Below are 16,564 nucleotides of genomic sequence, written 5' to 3' on the forward strand. Positions count from 1 at the left end.
GCCACGCAATCCCTAAGACTGCAAGAGCCGTTGAATGCAAAAATTATCGCACAGTCAGCTTAACAGCTCATGCGTCGAAGTTGCTGATAAGGCTATTATACAGAAGAATCGGAAAGAAAGTTGAGTATGCGTTAGATGACAATACGTTTGGCTTTAGGAAAATATCAAGTCATGTTCATGGGATCTGTTGATCTAGAAAAAGCGTTCGTTGATGTCAAATGGTGCAATATGCTCGAAATTCTGTGAGAAATAGGGGTAAGCTACAGGGAAAGACTTGTAATAGACAATATCTGCGAGAGCCAAGAGGGAAGAATAAGTATGGAAGACCAAGAACGGAGTGCGCTGATAAAAAGTGGCAGGGCTGTAGTCTTTCGCCGCTTCTGTTCAATCACTACATGGAAGAATTAATTATATAAATAAAAGAAAGGTTCAAGAGTGAAAGTAAAATTTAAGATGAAAGGATATCAACAATAATATTCGCTGATGGCACTATCATCTGTGAAAGTGAAGAGAAAACACTGGATCTGCTGAACAGAATGGACAGTCTACTGAGTACAGAATATGGATTTAGAGTAGAGGAGCAAAATAACTCACGACAGACTGAGCAAGGAGGGCACAAAAAGCAAACTAGCACTGCCAAAAAGGACATTTCTGGTGAAGAGGAGTCTACTAGCATCTAACACAGGGGATAAGTTAAGGAAGAAATTTCAGAGAAGCACAGTGTTGTATGGTAGTGAAACATGGATAATGCGAAAACCAGAACAGGAGAAAATTGAAGCATTCGAGATTTTGTGCTACAGGAGAGTGTTGAAAATTAGGTGGGCTGATAAAGGTAAGGAATGAGAAGATTCTCTGCGGAATCGGCGAGGAAAGAAACATATGGAAGACAATGACAAGAAGAAGGGACAAGATGGTAGGAGATTTTTAGAGAGATCATGGAATAACTTCCATGGTATTATAGGGAGCTGTGAGGATAAAAACTATAAAGGAAGGCAAGGACTGGAATAAATCCAACAAATAATTGAGAACGAAGGTTGCAAATGCTACTCTGAGATGAAGAGGTTGGCACAGGAGAGAAATCGATGATGGGCCGCACCAAACGAATCAGAAGACTGGTCACCCAAAGAAAAAAAAAAAAAGAAAAGAAAAGCGTGCACATCTCCACAGCTATACAGAGCGGAGCACAATCACTCTACCACAGAGAATGATTCTTTGGTGGTGATCCCATAGGTTACACTCTGTTTTACTCTTCCAAGTTTCCTTAGATGAAATAATCGAGTGGTATTTTGGGTTCGTTTAACAAAACCGCAGTATATACTGACGGTTATTAATCATTTTTGAGTCTTTATATCTATGGCTACGTAGTTCCTAACCAGCAGGCTGCTATGCTTGCTTTAGCGATCGGGAATAACTGTATTCTTAAATTTTGAACCCCTTAAACTGTACAGACTGATCAAGGTACGAACTTCTTGTCTGATTTAATACAATTTATGACAAAGTCCATTCCATCCATAAGCAAACGGATGAATGGATCACATTCAAAGAACAATTTTAATGATGATGAGTTATTACACAAAACGTCAGCATGGGTAATGGGGCACAATTTGTGGTCGGGGTGTACAATTGTGTAGTGCCCACTAGCGAATGTGGTGGAAAGAAAATGCCATCTCCCTTCAGTGTCTTACAAATCTCAGTTAGGATCCGATGTCGAGTCAGCAAATGAGTTTATGAAAAGTTAACAGGAAGTTAGGCAAAGAGCTGCACAAGCAAATATGAAAGCTCTATAAAGACAACAATACATGGGACAGCTTGTGAGTCAGCTACCACTATTCAGAGTCGGTGAATGGGTATTGGCTACCAATCCTTAATACTGAAAGGAAAAACAAAAAAATTCTGACAAAATATAATGATCTGCATCAAGTTATAGAAATGACCTCCGCAGTCAATGTTAAGACAACCAACCCAGCTTTCCTTCCACTGTACATATCAGTAGAGTAAAACCATTCGATGGTGTAGTTGATGCTTTACCACAAATTCTGGTACTAGTGCCACAGCTGAGCTGAAAACCGAGGAACGTCAAGAGGGATGTGCCATCCAACACTTGTGCTGCGCACTAGGCACCATGCACACTGAGGTCAAGAAGCTAGTAGTTCATAATTACATATTGTTGCAGTCTAATTTCGTAATTGTATTATTCTTTTATTTTGTTCTGTTACACTTATACTAGGTATTAGCGATCAACATGCTATGCGTAAAAATCATTCACTCATTTGTGTTAGATTGCCGGTACTCAATCATTAAAGAAGGGAGGAAAGATGGAAGTTTTTTCCCTCGGGTGGCGAAACGGTATGGACACCTCACAGGATAACCGTAATCTTGACGCAATACAGTGCCACAAGTAAGTGATGGAACCTGAACCATTTTTTTAGAAAGTAGGTACCCATTGGATTCACTTAGTCTCTAGACCACAAGTAGTAATCATCAAGTGTTTTTCAGCTAGTGATGTAGACGGGGCTAGCTAACAGTAACCCAAAACCATTACTAATACGACCATAATCAAATCATCAACACCGAGCTGTCGAGAAAAGAATTTTAATTCATCTACTCAAAATCTAACCTCTTTTAAAGACACTTTGAATTGGTTCATACACTGAATAAATAACGTAATTGCGTCAGGAAAGGGACGTATTACCATGGGGCAGCTGTTCAAACATATCTACATCTCCGAGAAAAATAACGTCAGACGATAATCACTGTAAACGCTTCTAGTACTAACCATTATCGTATTTCGTATTGCAACTTGTACATTCTTTCTACGCTTGAGGTGTAAAGCTGACAGTTCTCCGGAGAAACTTTTGCACCAGGTCCCCTTAGAATGTCTTGACGCCACAATTAAGAAGTAGTGTAAGTAGACTGTTTAAGTTTTTATGTTGGTAACGCCACGTAGCGCTCTGTATGAAAATCACTGACTGTGCTGTGTGCAGTCCGTAGCTGGTTTGCATTGTTGGAATTTTTGCGATTGTAGTGTTGTGCTGTTGGATGTGAACAGCGTGAAACGTTGCGCAGTAGGTGAGCCGCCAGCAGTGGTGGATGTGGGGAGAGAAATGGCGGAGTTTTGAGAGCGGATGATCTGGACGTGTGTCCATCAGGGACAGTAAATTTGTAAGACTAAGGTAAATACATTATTTGTTCTCTACCAAAATCTTCCATTTGGTAACTATGCCTATCAGTAGTTAGGGCCATCAGCAGTTAGAATCTTTTATTTAGCTAGAAGTATTGGCACTCGCTGTAATGCAGTAGTTCGAGTAACTAAGATTTTTGTGAGGTAAGTGATTCATGAAAGGTATAGGTTAATGTTAGTCAGGGCCATTCTTTTGTAGGGATTTTTGAAAGTCAGATTGCGTTGAGCTAAAAATATTGTTTGTCAGTTTAGTGTTGATCAGAACAAGTAAAGACAGAAATGTCTGAGTACACTCAGTTTTGCTGGTCACGCATGCTTCGGAACCATAAAATCAAACCTGTTTTTATTTCATTGTACTCACCACATTGTAACCCGTCTGAACAGATTATGAAAGAAATCAATAAGCTTTGCAGACTTTCTTGTCACAGAAAGCATCAGTATTGGGACAGATATTTACACTTATTTCAAAACGTGCTGAATGAAATGCCTCATGACTCCACTACTTTACCACCTATTCTTGTACTGAAGAATGAAGAACCACAGAACATAATTTCCGAATACACGTAAACTTCGACACAAAGACATAATTGATTTGGCCTTTAAAATATAAATTCTGCAACAGACAAAAGGAGAAAACTACACGGTAAAGCAAATGCAAAGAAATTATATATTGGTGAGAACGTTCTCATTAAAGCACATTCATTGTCACATAAGAAGAAACACTTGAATCACAAATTCTTTCTGATTTACAATGGACCTTACAGAATCCGACGTATACCACATGATAACTGCGCTGAAGTTGAAACTCTGCGTGCTAGGAAGAGTAAAGGATTGCACCACATTTCACATGTAAAACCGTTTATTGAAAGATAATCTGCTTTTTAACTTAGTCTTTTCCATAAAAGTTTTCACTTCACGTTACTAGCACGCTTTGTCACACTTAGAAACTGTTAACATGCAACAATGTTTTGAAGTTAACTATCCAGTCTAGAACCTAGGGAACATATATAGACAGTAATTACGAATGCATTGTTATAGTGAACAGACGACACAGTCTTATTGTGTGTGTGTGTACATTCTTGCTTGTTAGTTGCACGATTATGTAACGACTATAAGGCTTACATACTTAGAACATATACTGCTAATGAGATTTTAATGTAACATTTTGGTTTACTTGAAAAGACATTATTTATTTAAAGTACTATCTGAGAGATACCAGATGACGCAGTGGTTAGTTTATTTGACAGCTATGTGATTATATCATGACGCTACTAATGAGTGACACAATTTATATTATTGCTTTTGCGCTGTATCTGTTTTATATCTGCACAGTTTTTCTGAATTCTTCTGGAAAGTAAAACATGTTTTAGTAGTAACTTTCGTGGTATAGCTACAAAGAGACAGCCTTTTTCGTAGCACGACAATACGTTACAGTATAGTACTTTCTTGATCACGGTAATGTACGTAATAACTACGATATCTACATGCATAGCATTTCACTTTCGTTCATTACGAGGCAAGTACATTGACTTCTGCAGAACTTAGCTTTCGGAGGACGATAACTACGACACTTCCACAGAGATTATCTTACAACAAGACGCACAGTTTAGCGCTACAGTACACGTATTTGAGTGATTAATTTTGTACTTAAAACATTTATTTTTAAAGATATTTGAAGTACAATGATACAAAGGTTTTCTGTTATACATTTCATTCCATTGCTGTAATCTGTAACACCTGAGGGTATAATTACATTAATCCTCAGGGGGGTACACGCTTACTTTGTGTACCATGTGTTTGGCAAGCACAAGGAGCCCTAGCTAATATGGTATTTGCTTATACGAATTTACACATCGGTACCATATTTCTCTAACACAGAATTACACAGCTATCTGATTATTTAACAGAGAAACAAACATTTTTTTTACTATGTCAGTGACAGATGTTTACGCAATTACACAGTTGGATAACTTCACACTTATGAAATTGTATTTTGTCTGTACTTTGTGAACTCTTCATATTTTTTCGGAACCATTGTGATACTCTAAGAGCTTTGAATGTTGTATTTGGTAAGGGATCATGATTTTTTGAGTTCGTTTGAGGTAGATGACTTTATTGAAGGTTTTGAAACTATTGAAAGAAGGTGCTACGATTTTGAGATGTGATTGATCTGTTATGATGTTGTTTCTTGGTTGTTATGATGTTGTTATTACGATGACCATGTGTATTATGCTGTTGAGGTATGTTTATGATCAATAAGCTGATGTTATATGAGATACTTGATTAAGCTATGTATTTATTAGGATGAAATATTGAAGAAGTGTCGACGAATATGTATATGTGTAAAGAAGAAAGGAATAATGAGTAGTGGTTAGAGACTCTGGTTTGTGATAAAGGATGTTGGAAACCAAGAATCGTACTTTGAGAATTAAGACATATGTGACCATGCATGAATGTATCACAACAATGTTACTCATGAGATTTCGTTTCTACGCATTCCTACTGTAATTTTTCGAGCTATGAAATGTTTTTATATGAGACTGTCACTGTAGCGGAAACTGCTGTCGTAAATATTTCTGTAAGAAAGCTAAGTGGCCTTGACGTAATGCATTGTGGGCGCCCAGCTGCGCCATTCGCCTGCAGAAATGCCATTAGGTGGAGAAAAAAAGAGGCCATTAACCTTGCTATTGACATTCCTTTATAGAAAGCGTCCCAAATACGACACACTCATTAGTTGGAACATATTATTAAACTTTGGAGAATGATGTTTTTATGCTTTGCTTTGTACATAGTTGCTTATTTCATTTGATATCTGGTTTCCAGCTGTGTTGCAGCATTGGTTTTGTAAAATAAAACTAAATGCATTTGCTAATGTGAACACTTTCTGTCAACAGACTTATTTAAAAAAATTTATGATCCACATTCTTCGAAAAAGGAGCACTTGGAAAGGAAAGAACAATAAGAAAGGACTAATAACAGTAACTGCATACATAATTTTCTTTTCAGGTACTTGGTAATTTTTTTGTAGAATACGTTGTGGTGCACCACTTTAATGACATAGACATTAAGATGTGAGTAGACATTTCCGCTATCTGTATTGTTGCCTTTAGTGCACTATTTTTTTCTGCTTCAACTATGTCATATTTAGGTGTAAGTTATTCCATTTGCTGCTGCTGTTTGCCAGGCATAGTGCTACTGAATTTCACTTTGTATCACTCTGTTAAGCCAGTTCTACGACTGATTTATTTTTCTTGTTGCTGCACATTGGCTCATATTAGTTGTATGTTGCATTTGCTTTGCTAATTTATATTTATTGCTACTAGCTTTAACAATTTGCATTTTTTTGTCATTGCTGTTTGTGTTAATTGTTTTGTGCTGCTGCATTGCCTTGTCCCTTAGTTTATACATCTGAGCTCAGTAGATTTAAGTTAGCTTAAATGGGGGTAGGCTATATAAGAGAATGAGCTGCGATGAATTGGAAGAAATACATTGAGAAGTTATACGAAACAAATTTTTTTTAAAAAAAAAAGGGTACTGTGCAATGAAGAATAATAATTTTGGAAGAGGATATGAATAGATTACAGAAAGCAGGTATAGACAGGACTTTTTGGGAATAATGATGAATGAAGGGAGATCTCCAAGAAGTAAAGATAGTTTTGTTTGCAAAATACAGCAGTATAACAAACCCTGTCCTCTCCTTTTGTGTTATTCCGCTATGTGTTTGTGTACCCTTGTGTATTTGTGTTCTTCCCGTCTTTATGTGTTTATCTGATAAGAGTTATGTTGTAGGATTTTTCTAATACTATGTTATTTACTTTGTAAAAATGTTTAGACATTATTAATTCTGTTCTGTTTCAATGCTCATGTGTGAAATTAATGTTTCATAAACGATTCTCATTATTTTATGTATTTACTTATGTCATAATTCCTGTAACACTGATGTACATGTTTATTTCTGTTCTTTTGAAAAGCCTGTATTACTACAAATGTTTTCTGTATTATTATGTTTTAATGATGTTTTCTGTACCTTTGTAATTGTATTCTCATGTTATAAAATTGTAATTGACACCAGTTCATCAAAGTAACTTGTAAGCATTCATTTCAGCGCACACATTCCTATTGGTCATAGTATATGCACAATATGTGAGAAGTTGGGACTGTTAGTGTTTGCACGTGTTTAGGCATAGCGCTATATGACGATCCTGCCTTGGAGGCAGTTAAGTGGGAGATGTGTCTCCGAACTGGATAGTGACAGATGGTGACGCGAGACTGGACGCGCACGTAGTTTATGTATCAGCCGATAGAGGACAATATTCAATAGCGGGACTGTGATTTTAGTTTCGATTGTGACCACTAGAGTGCACTAAAGTAATAGAATGTTTTTCATAAACTGTTCTAGTATTTTCATAAAGTGTTATTATGTCTTTTTGTGTATGTAAAATGCTATAAATGTGTTTTAGCAGTATGAATGATGCGTGAGTGTGGATTAAGGTTAATATGAAGATAATTGTTTAACGAGTTGTGTAGTAGGATTTAGTGTGGGAATATTTCAAAGAAGTATGGATATGGACAAAGGGAATTTTTGTAGAATAGATTTGTAAAGTAAGTTTATGGTAAAGGCAAAGTTAATTCAGGTATAAATAACAATAGTAAATAACTTTATGCATAAAAAAACTTCAGCATATTAGATAATTACGTAAGTAAAAGGAGCAATCGTTAGGTTTACTATTTTGCCATTGGTTATGAATGAAAAGCACTGACTGACGCGGGAGAGTGCTGTTTTGCTATTGCCTGTTGAGTAAACTGACCAATGGTGAAGCAATACTCTTCGCGCGCCTTTCTCTGCTGGTAGAGAAGACTTAGAGTATTCTAGAGAGGAGTCGAAGCCTTGCCATGAAAGAGATCGCACGTGTGCAGTAGTAGTTCCGATGGAAATGATAAGTTGCCGAATCTATCAGTGTTTCATACATCAAAAGTGTTGGAAAGTGACGGCATAATTATTCCGATGTGTCTGTAGAAATTTCGGAATTTTTAAGTGAATTTTGTGACGATATAAGACATATATTCCGCGTGGCGTATTGAGCAGGTCGGTGGCTAAAAACTGTGACTGCATTTGGTACCGACAGACTTAATATTAGGCGATCACTATCGATCTAAAACAATCAGTATTTTTGTAGCTGTTACGTTTGCGGGAAATGCAACACCATAAACTTGCTGACGTGAGTGAAAGGGATTGTGAGTGACTGTGTTAAGACTAACACGGGCTTGGCAGTGATAATTGTTCACCTAAGTTTCAGAATATATTAATTGAGGACAAAATTTCCAACCTTTCACTTCATACGAAAACATTCTCCCGAAACGTAGATTAGTGGCTTTAATTGCAGCCTGGTTCACGTCGAAGTACAGTAGGTTTCATTGGGCTTCCCTACTGATGAGCTGCTGAGACAATTTTCACAGGTAGGTGCAGGTTTGTCGTAAAGGGACGGAAAGAACCGCGCCGCCGCAGTGTGTTAATAATTCAGCAAGGGACTGGTTAACAGCATTGCTGGTTCTAAGGACAACTCAAAAAAAATTTGTGAGTGCACAAGTCGTGGTTTACGGACTTGCTATATTGTCCGCAAGACCCTTAGATTGTGATTGTGCACCTGAACTGTCACAACAGATGGCTGCTGGGCGTGTCTACAAGGACTGCAGTGGGTCTGAGCCTTTGATGGCCCATCAATGCCATACTCTCTACCAGGACTACAGTGGATCTGCTCTGTAATGACCTACCTACCAATATTCTTCAAAACTTCGACTGACTCTGTTGTGGGTTTGCTCTGTTGTGGCCCATTACCTGCCTGCATGTCAAGAGACAGCACTGTCTTTCCGTTGCGTGGACAACACTATTTCTTCAAGACAGCATGGTAATCCACTATTTCCGTGTGCATTTTCTTTTACTGCTCACACATTAAAAAAAAGAACAATTTTTGCTTTTGACCAACATATAGTAGCAACAGCAATTGAGAGATTCATACCTCATAAATTGGTAAGAGATGGAACTGGTTCCCCATGGTACACAAAACAGATCCGAACCCTGTTGCAGAGGCAACGGAAAAAGAATGCGAAGTTCAGAAGAACGCGAATTCCCGAAGATTGGCTAAAATTTACAGACGCGCGAAATTTGGCACGGACTTCAGTCATAGGTTCCACATGGAAACACTGTCTCGAAATTTGGTAGAAAATCCGAAGAAATTCTGGTCGTATGTAAAGTACACAAGCGGCAAGACGCAGTCAATACCTTCGCTGCGCAGTGCCGATGGTACTGTTACCGACGACTGTGCCGCTAAACCGGAGTTATTGAACGCATTTTTCCGAAATTCCTTCACCAGGGAAGACCAATGGAATATTCCAGAATTTGAAACACGAACAGCTGCTAGCATGAATTTCTTAGAAGTAGATACCTTAGGGGTTGCGAAACAACTCAAATCGCTTGATACGGGCAAGTCTTCAGGTCCCGATTGTATACCGATTAGGTTCCTTTCAGATTACGCTGATACAATGGCTCCCTACAAACATATACAACCGCTCGCTAACCGATAGATCTGTACCTACAGATTGGAAAATTGCGCAGGTCGCACCAGTGTTTAAGAGGGATAGTAGGAGTAATCCATCGAACTACAGACCTATATCATTGACGTCGGTTTGTAGTAGGGTTTTGGAGCATATATTGTATTCAAACATTATGAATCACCTCGAAGGGAACGATCTATTGATACGTAATCAGTATGGTTTCAGAAAACATCGTTCTTGTGCAACGCAGCTAGCTCTTTATTCGCACGAAGTAATGGCCGCTATCGCCAGGGGATCTCAAGTTGATTCCGTATTTCTAGATTTCCGGAAAGCTTTTGACACCGTTCCTCTCAAACGACTTCTAATCAAGCTGCGGCCCTATGGGGTATCGTCTAAGTTGTGCGACTGGATTCGTGATTTCCTGTCAGGAAGGTCGCAGTTCGTAGTAATAGACGGCAAATCATCGAGTAAAATTGAAGTGATACCAGATGTTCCCCAGGGAAGCGTCCTGGGACCACTGCTGCTCTTTATCTATATAAATGACCTGGGTGACAACCTGAGCAGTTCTCTTAGGTTGTTCGCAGATGATGCTGTAATTTGCCGTCTAGTAAGGTCATCCGAAGGCCAGTATCAGTTGCAAAGCGATTTAGAAAAGATTGCTGTATAGTGTGGCAGGTGGCAGTTGACACTAAATAACGAAACGTGTGAGGTGATCCACATGAGTTCCAAAAGAAATCCGTTGGAATTCGATTACTCGATAAATAGTACAATTCTCAAGGCTGTCAATTCAACTAAGTACCTGGGTGTTAAAATTACGAACAACTTCAGTTGGAAAGACCACATAGATAATATTGTGGGGAAGGCGAGCCAAAGGTTGCGCTTCATTGGCAGGACACTTAGAAGATGCAACAAGTCCACTAAAGAGACAGCTTGCACTACACTCGTTCGTCCTCTGTTAGAATATTGCTGCGCAGTGTGAGATCTTTACCAGGTGGGATTGACGGAGGACATCGAAAGGGTGCAAAAAAGGGCAGCTCGTTTTGTATTATCACGTAATAGGGGAGAAAGTGTGGCAGATATGATACGCGAATTGGGATGGAAGTCATTAAAGCAAAGACTTTTTTCGTCGCGGCGAGATCTATTTACGAAATTTCAGTCACCAACTTTCTCTTCCGAATGCGAAAATATTTTGTTAAGCCCAACCTACATAGGTAGGAATGATCATCAAAATAAAATAAGAGAAATCAGAGCTCGAACTGAAAGGTTTAGGTGTTCGTTTCTCCCGCGCGCTGTTCGGGAGTGGAATGGTAGAGAGATAGTATGATTGTTATTGAATGAACCCTCTGCCAGGTACTTAAATGTGAATTGCAGAGTAATCATGTAGATGTAGTTGTAGATGTAGAACATTGCATCAATAAGTGTGTGCATTTGATATCTTTTCTGTTGAAATTATGAAAAATTTTATGAAATCATTATTGGCCACTGTCCAAAACAATTTGTAAAATTTTTTGTGGGGAGCATGAGGGCTATGTAAGTAGGCTGTTCAGGTTTTTGTGTTGGTAACGCCACGTCGCGCTCTGTATGAAAATCACTGACTGTGCTTTGTGCAGTCCGTGGCTGGTTTGCATTGTTGGAATTTTTGCGATTGTAGTGTTGTGCTGTTGGATGTGAACAGCGCGTAGCGTTGCGCAGTTGGAGATGAGCCGCCAGCAGTGGTAGATGTGGGGAGAGAAACGGCGGAGTTTTGAGAGCGGCCGGCCGCGGTGGTCTCGTGGTTCTAGGCGCGCAGTCCGGAACCGCGCGACTGCTACGGTCGCAGGTTCGAATCCTGCCTCGGGCATGGATGTGTGTGGTGTCCTTAGGTTAGTTAGGTTTAAGTAGTTCTAAGTTCTAGGGGACTGATTACCACAGAAGTTAAGTCCCACAGTGCTCAGAGCCATTTGAACCATTTTTGAGAGCGGATGATCTGGACGTGTGTCCATCAGAGACAGTAAATTTGTAAGACTGGATGTCATGAATATATATATATATATATATATATATATATATATATATATATATATATATATATATATAATAACTTTAAGGTAAATACATTGTTTGTTCTCTACTAAAATCTTTCATTTGCTAACTATGCCTATCAGTAGGTAGTGCCTTCAGTAGTTAAAATCTTTTATTTAGCTGGCAGTATTGGCGCTCGCTGTATTGGAGTAGTTCGAGTAACTAAGATTTTTGTGAGGTAAGTGATTCATGAAAGGTATAGGTTATTATAAGTCAGGGCCATTCTTTTGTAGGGATTTTTGAAAGTCAGATTGCGTTGAGCTAAAAATATTGCTGGTCAGTTTAGTGTTGATCAGAATAAGTAAAGAGAGTAAACGCTCAGTTTTGCTCAGCTGTTTGAAAATTAAATAACGTAGAGGTTTTCCAGCACTGTCATATATAAAATTTTCTAAGGGGATGTTTCAGTAGGAACTGAAACCAGGTATAGCAGGAGCTCCACCTAAATTATAGCAAGTAGAATGAGACAGATTTTGACCGTGTTAGAGAGTAAAACCTAGATTTAAGTTGTAATATGTAATGGAACTCACTCTCGTGGGATATTACATGGGATTTCGTGGTAGAATCTATCCCCAAAGTAATATAGGTAAAGGGAGGATTGTTACACATAAAATTCAATTCCCGGGTGTGCATGTAAAGGATTAAAGTTATTAATTGGCGTGGGCAGTAGAGAATCAAGTCCGGCTCATGCCTATTGTTTGTCACAACCAATACCTGCGGTACGTAAAGAGTACTGTTTAGCGGAGATCCAACCTCCAGTTACTACGAGGATCTCAGGTAGGCGAGTTGCAGAAACACATCTTTCAAGCCTACACTTTCAAAACAACAACATAATATGGTCCAGCCTTCATTGCTCCAGTGCCATTATTTATTTGATAACTTACTACAATGGTCTTCAACATTAAGAAATTAAATAATAAGAGTTAAACTCATTCGCATTACGAAATTGTAGAACATAATTATTACATTTCAGTCTATCTCCGATAGTGAATTCTCTTGCAGATATCTGACATATAGGTTTCTTCTATACAGAATTAGTAATGCTGAAGTCATATATGAATATTTTTGGAATCTCAGTAAGAGATTAAGTATTGTAAATTCATGTCAGGATTTAGAGTCAAAACACTAATGTTCCGTGTACCTGCATAAACTTAAACACACTTGTTGTTCACTAATTAATACAAACAACATCATTTAGTCAAGAAATCACTATTATTGTAATTTGTCACGGTCTACTTCCTTCCCCAATCCGAGATCCATTATCTAGTTACCTTGTAGTATACGTAAAGTTTAACCAGAACTTTACTTTTTTTCATTTTTCAGAAGAACTACTAAAAGTCAAATAAAAACAGAGTCGATCACGTTTTCAGATTTTTATTCTATGGCATCTGGTTTCGGCCTTTCCCTCAGCCCATCTTCAGACCACTCCTCGCTATTACGACGGCTGGTGGCAGCAGAGGGAACTAGATCCGGAGAATTAAGGATGCCGCTGTTAATTCTACGGTTCTCGCTCCGTCTTTCGAGACCACCAGCGATAATGGCGGGGAAAGGCCTGAAGATGGACTGAAGAAAAGGACCGAAACCAGTTTCTAAAGAATAAAAATCAAAAATATTTGATTTTTAACATTTTACACCGATCGCCGTGCTCCAATTACAGAACGCTTTCTGATATTTAGGAAGAGAACCTCCCAGGATTCCATTTCATTATCTAGTTGGAGACTCTCATATCAGATGCTCATATATTTCCACCCTTTGCTTACGGAATTGCGAAAAGGTGGGGATGTGACTGGAATCGGAATGTTGATAACGGTGGAATAGCCCTTGGAAATGCAATGAGCTCCCATTACAGAAGTGTTCTGAGGTAGAAGGCACAGTGCAACTACGAGTCGTGATTTTGGCGTCTCAAAGAATAATTCATTGATTCGCGTTGCCAATGCCCAGGAGATTAAGTATCGGAAGAGGAAATAACTGGGTCCCGCATGCACGCTCGAAAAATGATAGAAAATTCTGTCCGCCGGGGAGACTTGGTTGTCAGGGACATCCTACGGGGAAACTATACTATCAACTGCGGATTACATCAACGAGGGGTTTTGCCACACACGCATCGTACTCCCTCTGTCTCGGTTGAAGGAACGAACTGAGAGCTTGTTAAGAAAATCGCATTTTCCTGCTGGCTTATAATCGACGTCATGTTTCTCCCACACTCTGACGAAAGATGTCTGCAAAGACTGCCTCATACATATGCATGTAGTAACAAAGTTGCGAGAGCCGCATGCAAGTTTTTGGGCGAGGAATAACACACCCGATGCCTGGAACGTACGGCAGGAACAAATGCGGAGCATGCGAGCCGTGACAGAAAACACGAGGCAGCTAAACCAGACGGCTCTCGCTGTCACAAAAGGCCGATTAGCGCGAGAAGGCGCGATGATGAATTTAAGCCTAAGTGAATACTCTGGTTGTTCATTAGAGGGGCGATGTTAAGCTTATTTCCTCCCACCCTCTCTCTCCACAGCATCCCTGCGCCTTGCGCGGCGCGAGATTAAACGTGTAAGGGGGGCGAACCAGGGCTCATTCGATAATGTACATCCGCTACGGGTTACTGGTGGGCGTTACGAACGGACGTACTGTACCTGCTTTCCTGAGTATGTATTTTGAAAAAATTCAGTGCTCCAATTTAGATAGTTCAAATATTTTTGAAAACTACTTCCTTCATGGATGAATTACGTTTCCTTAGGACTATTTGGATGAATTTGATGGGCATTTTCCATTACCGTGAGTAGTTTTAAGTGGTTTAACTAATCGTAGAGGGGCATACTCCTGGGAACGATCCCGTTTCTAGATACCGATCGCCAAACTTAAAAATAGATGGGATTTTCCGCGTATTTATGCACATTTCTTTCAGAAGCAGTTAGTAGTTCATGGACCATGTGCCATTACCATGCAGGTGTTCCTGCGTTTTGCTACAATTATCTGTGGTTGCAACGCTGCTACACTACTGGCCATTAAAATTGCTACACCAAGAAGAAATGCAGATGATAAACGGGTATTCATTGGACAAATATAGTATACTAGAACTGACATGTGATAACATTTTCACGGAAATTGGGTGCATAGTTCCTGAGAAATCAGTACCCAGAACAACCACCTCTGGCCGTAATAACGGCCTTGATACACCTGGGCATTGAGTCAAACAGAGCTGCCGGCCGCGGTAGCCGAGCTTTTCTAGGCTCTTCAGTCCGGAACCGCGCGACTGCTACAGTCGCAGGTTCGAATCCTGCCTCGGGCATGGATGTGTGTGATGTCGTTAGGTTAGTTAGGTTTAAGTAGTTCTAAGTTCTTGGGGACTGATGACCTCAGATGTTAAGACCCATAGTGCTCAGCGCCAAACAGAGCTTGGATGGCGTGTACAGATACAGCTGCCCATGAAGCTTCAACACGATAGCACAGTTCTTCAATATTAGTGACTGGCGTATTGTGACAAGAGAGTTGCTCGGCCACCATTGACCAGACGTTTTCAATTGGTGAGAGATCTGGAGAATGTGCTGGCCAGGGCAGCAGTGGAAAATTTTCTGTATCCAGAAAGACCCGTACAGGACCTGCAACATGAGGTCGTGCATTATCCTGATGAAATGTAGGGTTTCGCAGAGATCGAATGAAGGGTAGAGCCATGGGTCGTAATACATCTGAAATGTAACGTCCACTGTTAAAAGTGCCGTCAGTGCGAACAAGAGGTGTCCGAGACGTGTAACCAGTGGTACCCCAAACCATCACGCCGGGTGATACGCCAGTATGGCGATGACGAATTCACGCTTCCAATGTGCGTTCACCGCGATGTCGCCAAACACGGATGCGACCATCATGATGCTATAAACAGAACATGAATTCATCCGAAAAAATGACATTCGTGCACCCAGATACATCGTTGAGTACACCATCGCAGACGCTCCTGTCTGTGCTGCAGCGCCAAGGGTAACCGCAGCCATGGTCTCCGACTGATAGTCCGTGCTGCTACAAACGTCGTCGAACTGTTGGTGCAGATGGTTTTTGTCTTTCAAACGTCCCCATCTGTTTACTCAGGGTTCGAGACGTGGCTGCATGATCCATTACAGCCATGCGAATAAGTTGCCTGTCATCTCGACTGCTAGTGATACGAGGCCGTTGGGATCCAGCACGGCGATCCGTATTACCCTCCTGAACCCACCGATTCCATTTTCTGGTAACAGTCATTGGATCTCGACCAACGCGAGCAGCAATGTCGCGATACGATAAACCGCAATCGCGATAGGCTACAATCCGAGCTTTATCAAAGTCGGAAACGTGATGGTACGCATTTCTCCTCCTTACACGAAGCATCACAACGTTTCACCAGGCAACGCCGGTCAACTGCTGTTTGTGTATGAGAAATCGGTTGGAAACTTCCTCATGTCAGCACGTTGTAGGTGTCGCCACCGACGCCAGCCTCGTGTGAATGCTCTGAAAAGCTAATCATTTGCATATCACAGCATCTTCTTCCTGTCGGTTAAATTTCGCGTCTGTAGCACTTCATCTTCGTGGTGTAGCAATTTTAATGGGCAGTAGTGTATATAAAACTGTATCATTTGTGAGGAACATCACAAGACTTCCGACGTTGTTAACCGAATCATATATACATACTAACAAATACACACACACACACACACACACACACACACACACACACACACAGCCAGCCGGAGTGGCCACGCGGTTATAGGCGCTACAGTCTGGAGCCGAGCGACCGCTACGGTCGCAGGT

The sequence above is a fragment of the Schistocerca cancellata genome, chromosome 7, assembly GCF_023864275.1.
Source record: "Schistocerca cancellata isolate TAMUIC-IGC-003103 chromosome 7, iqSchCanc2.1, whole genome shotgun sequence".
Lineage (NCBI taxonomy): Eukaryota > Metazoa > Arthropoda > Insecta > Orthoptera > Acrididae > Schistocerca > Schistocerca cancellata.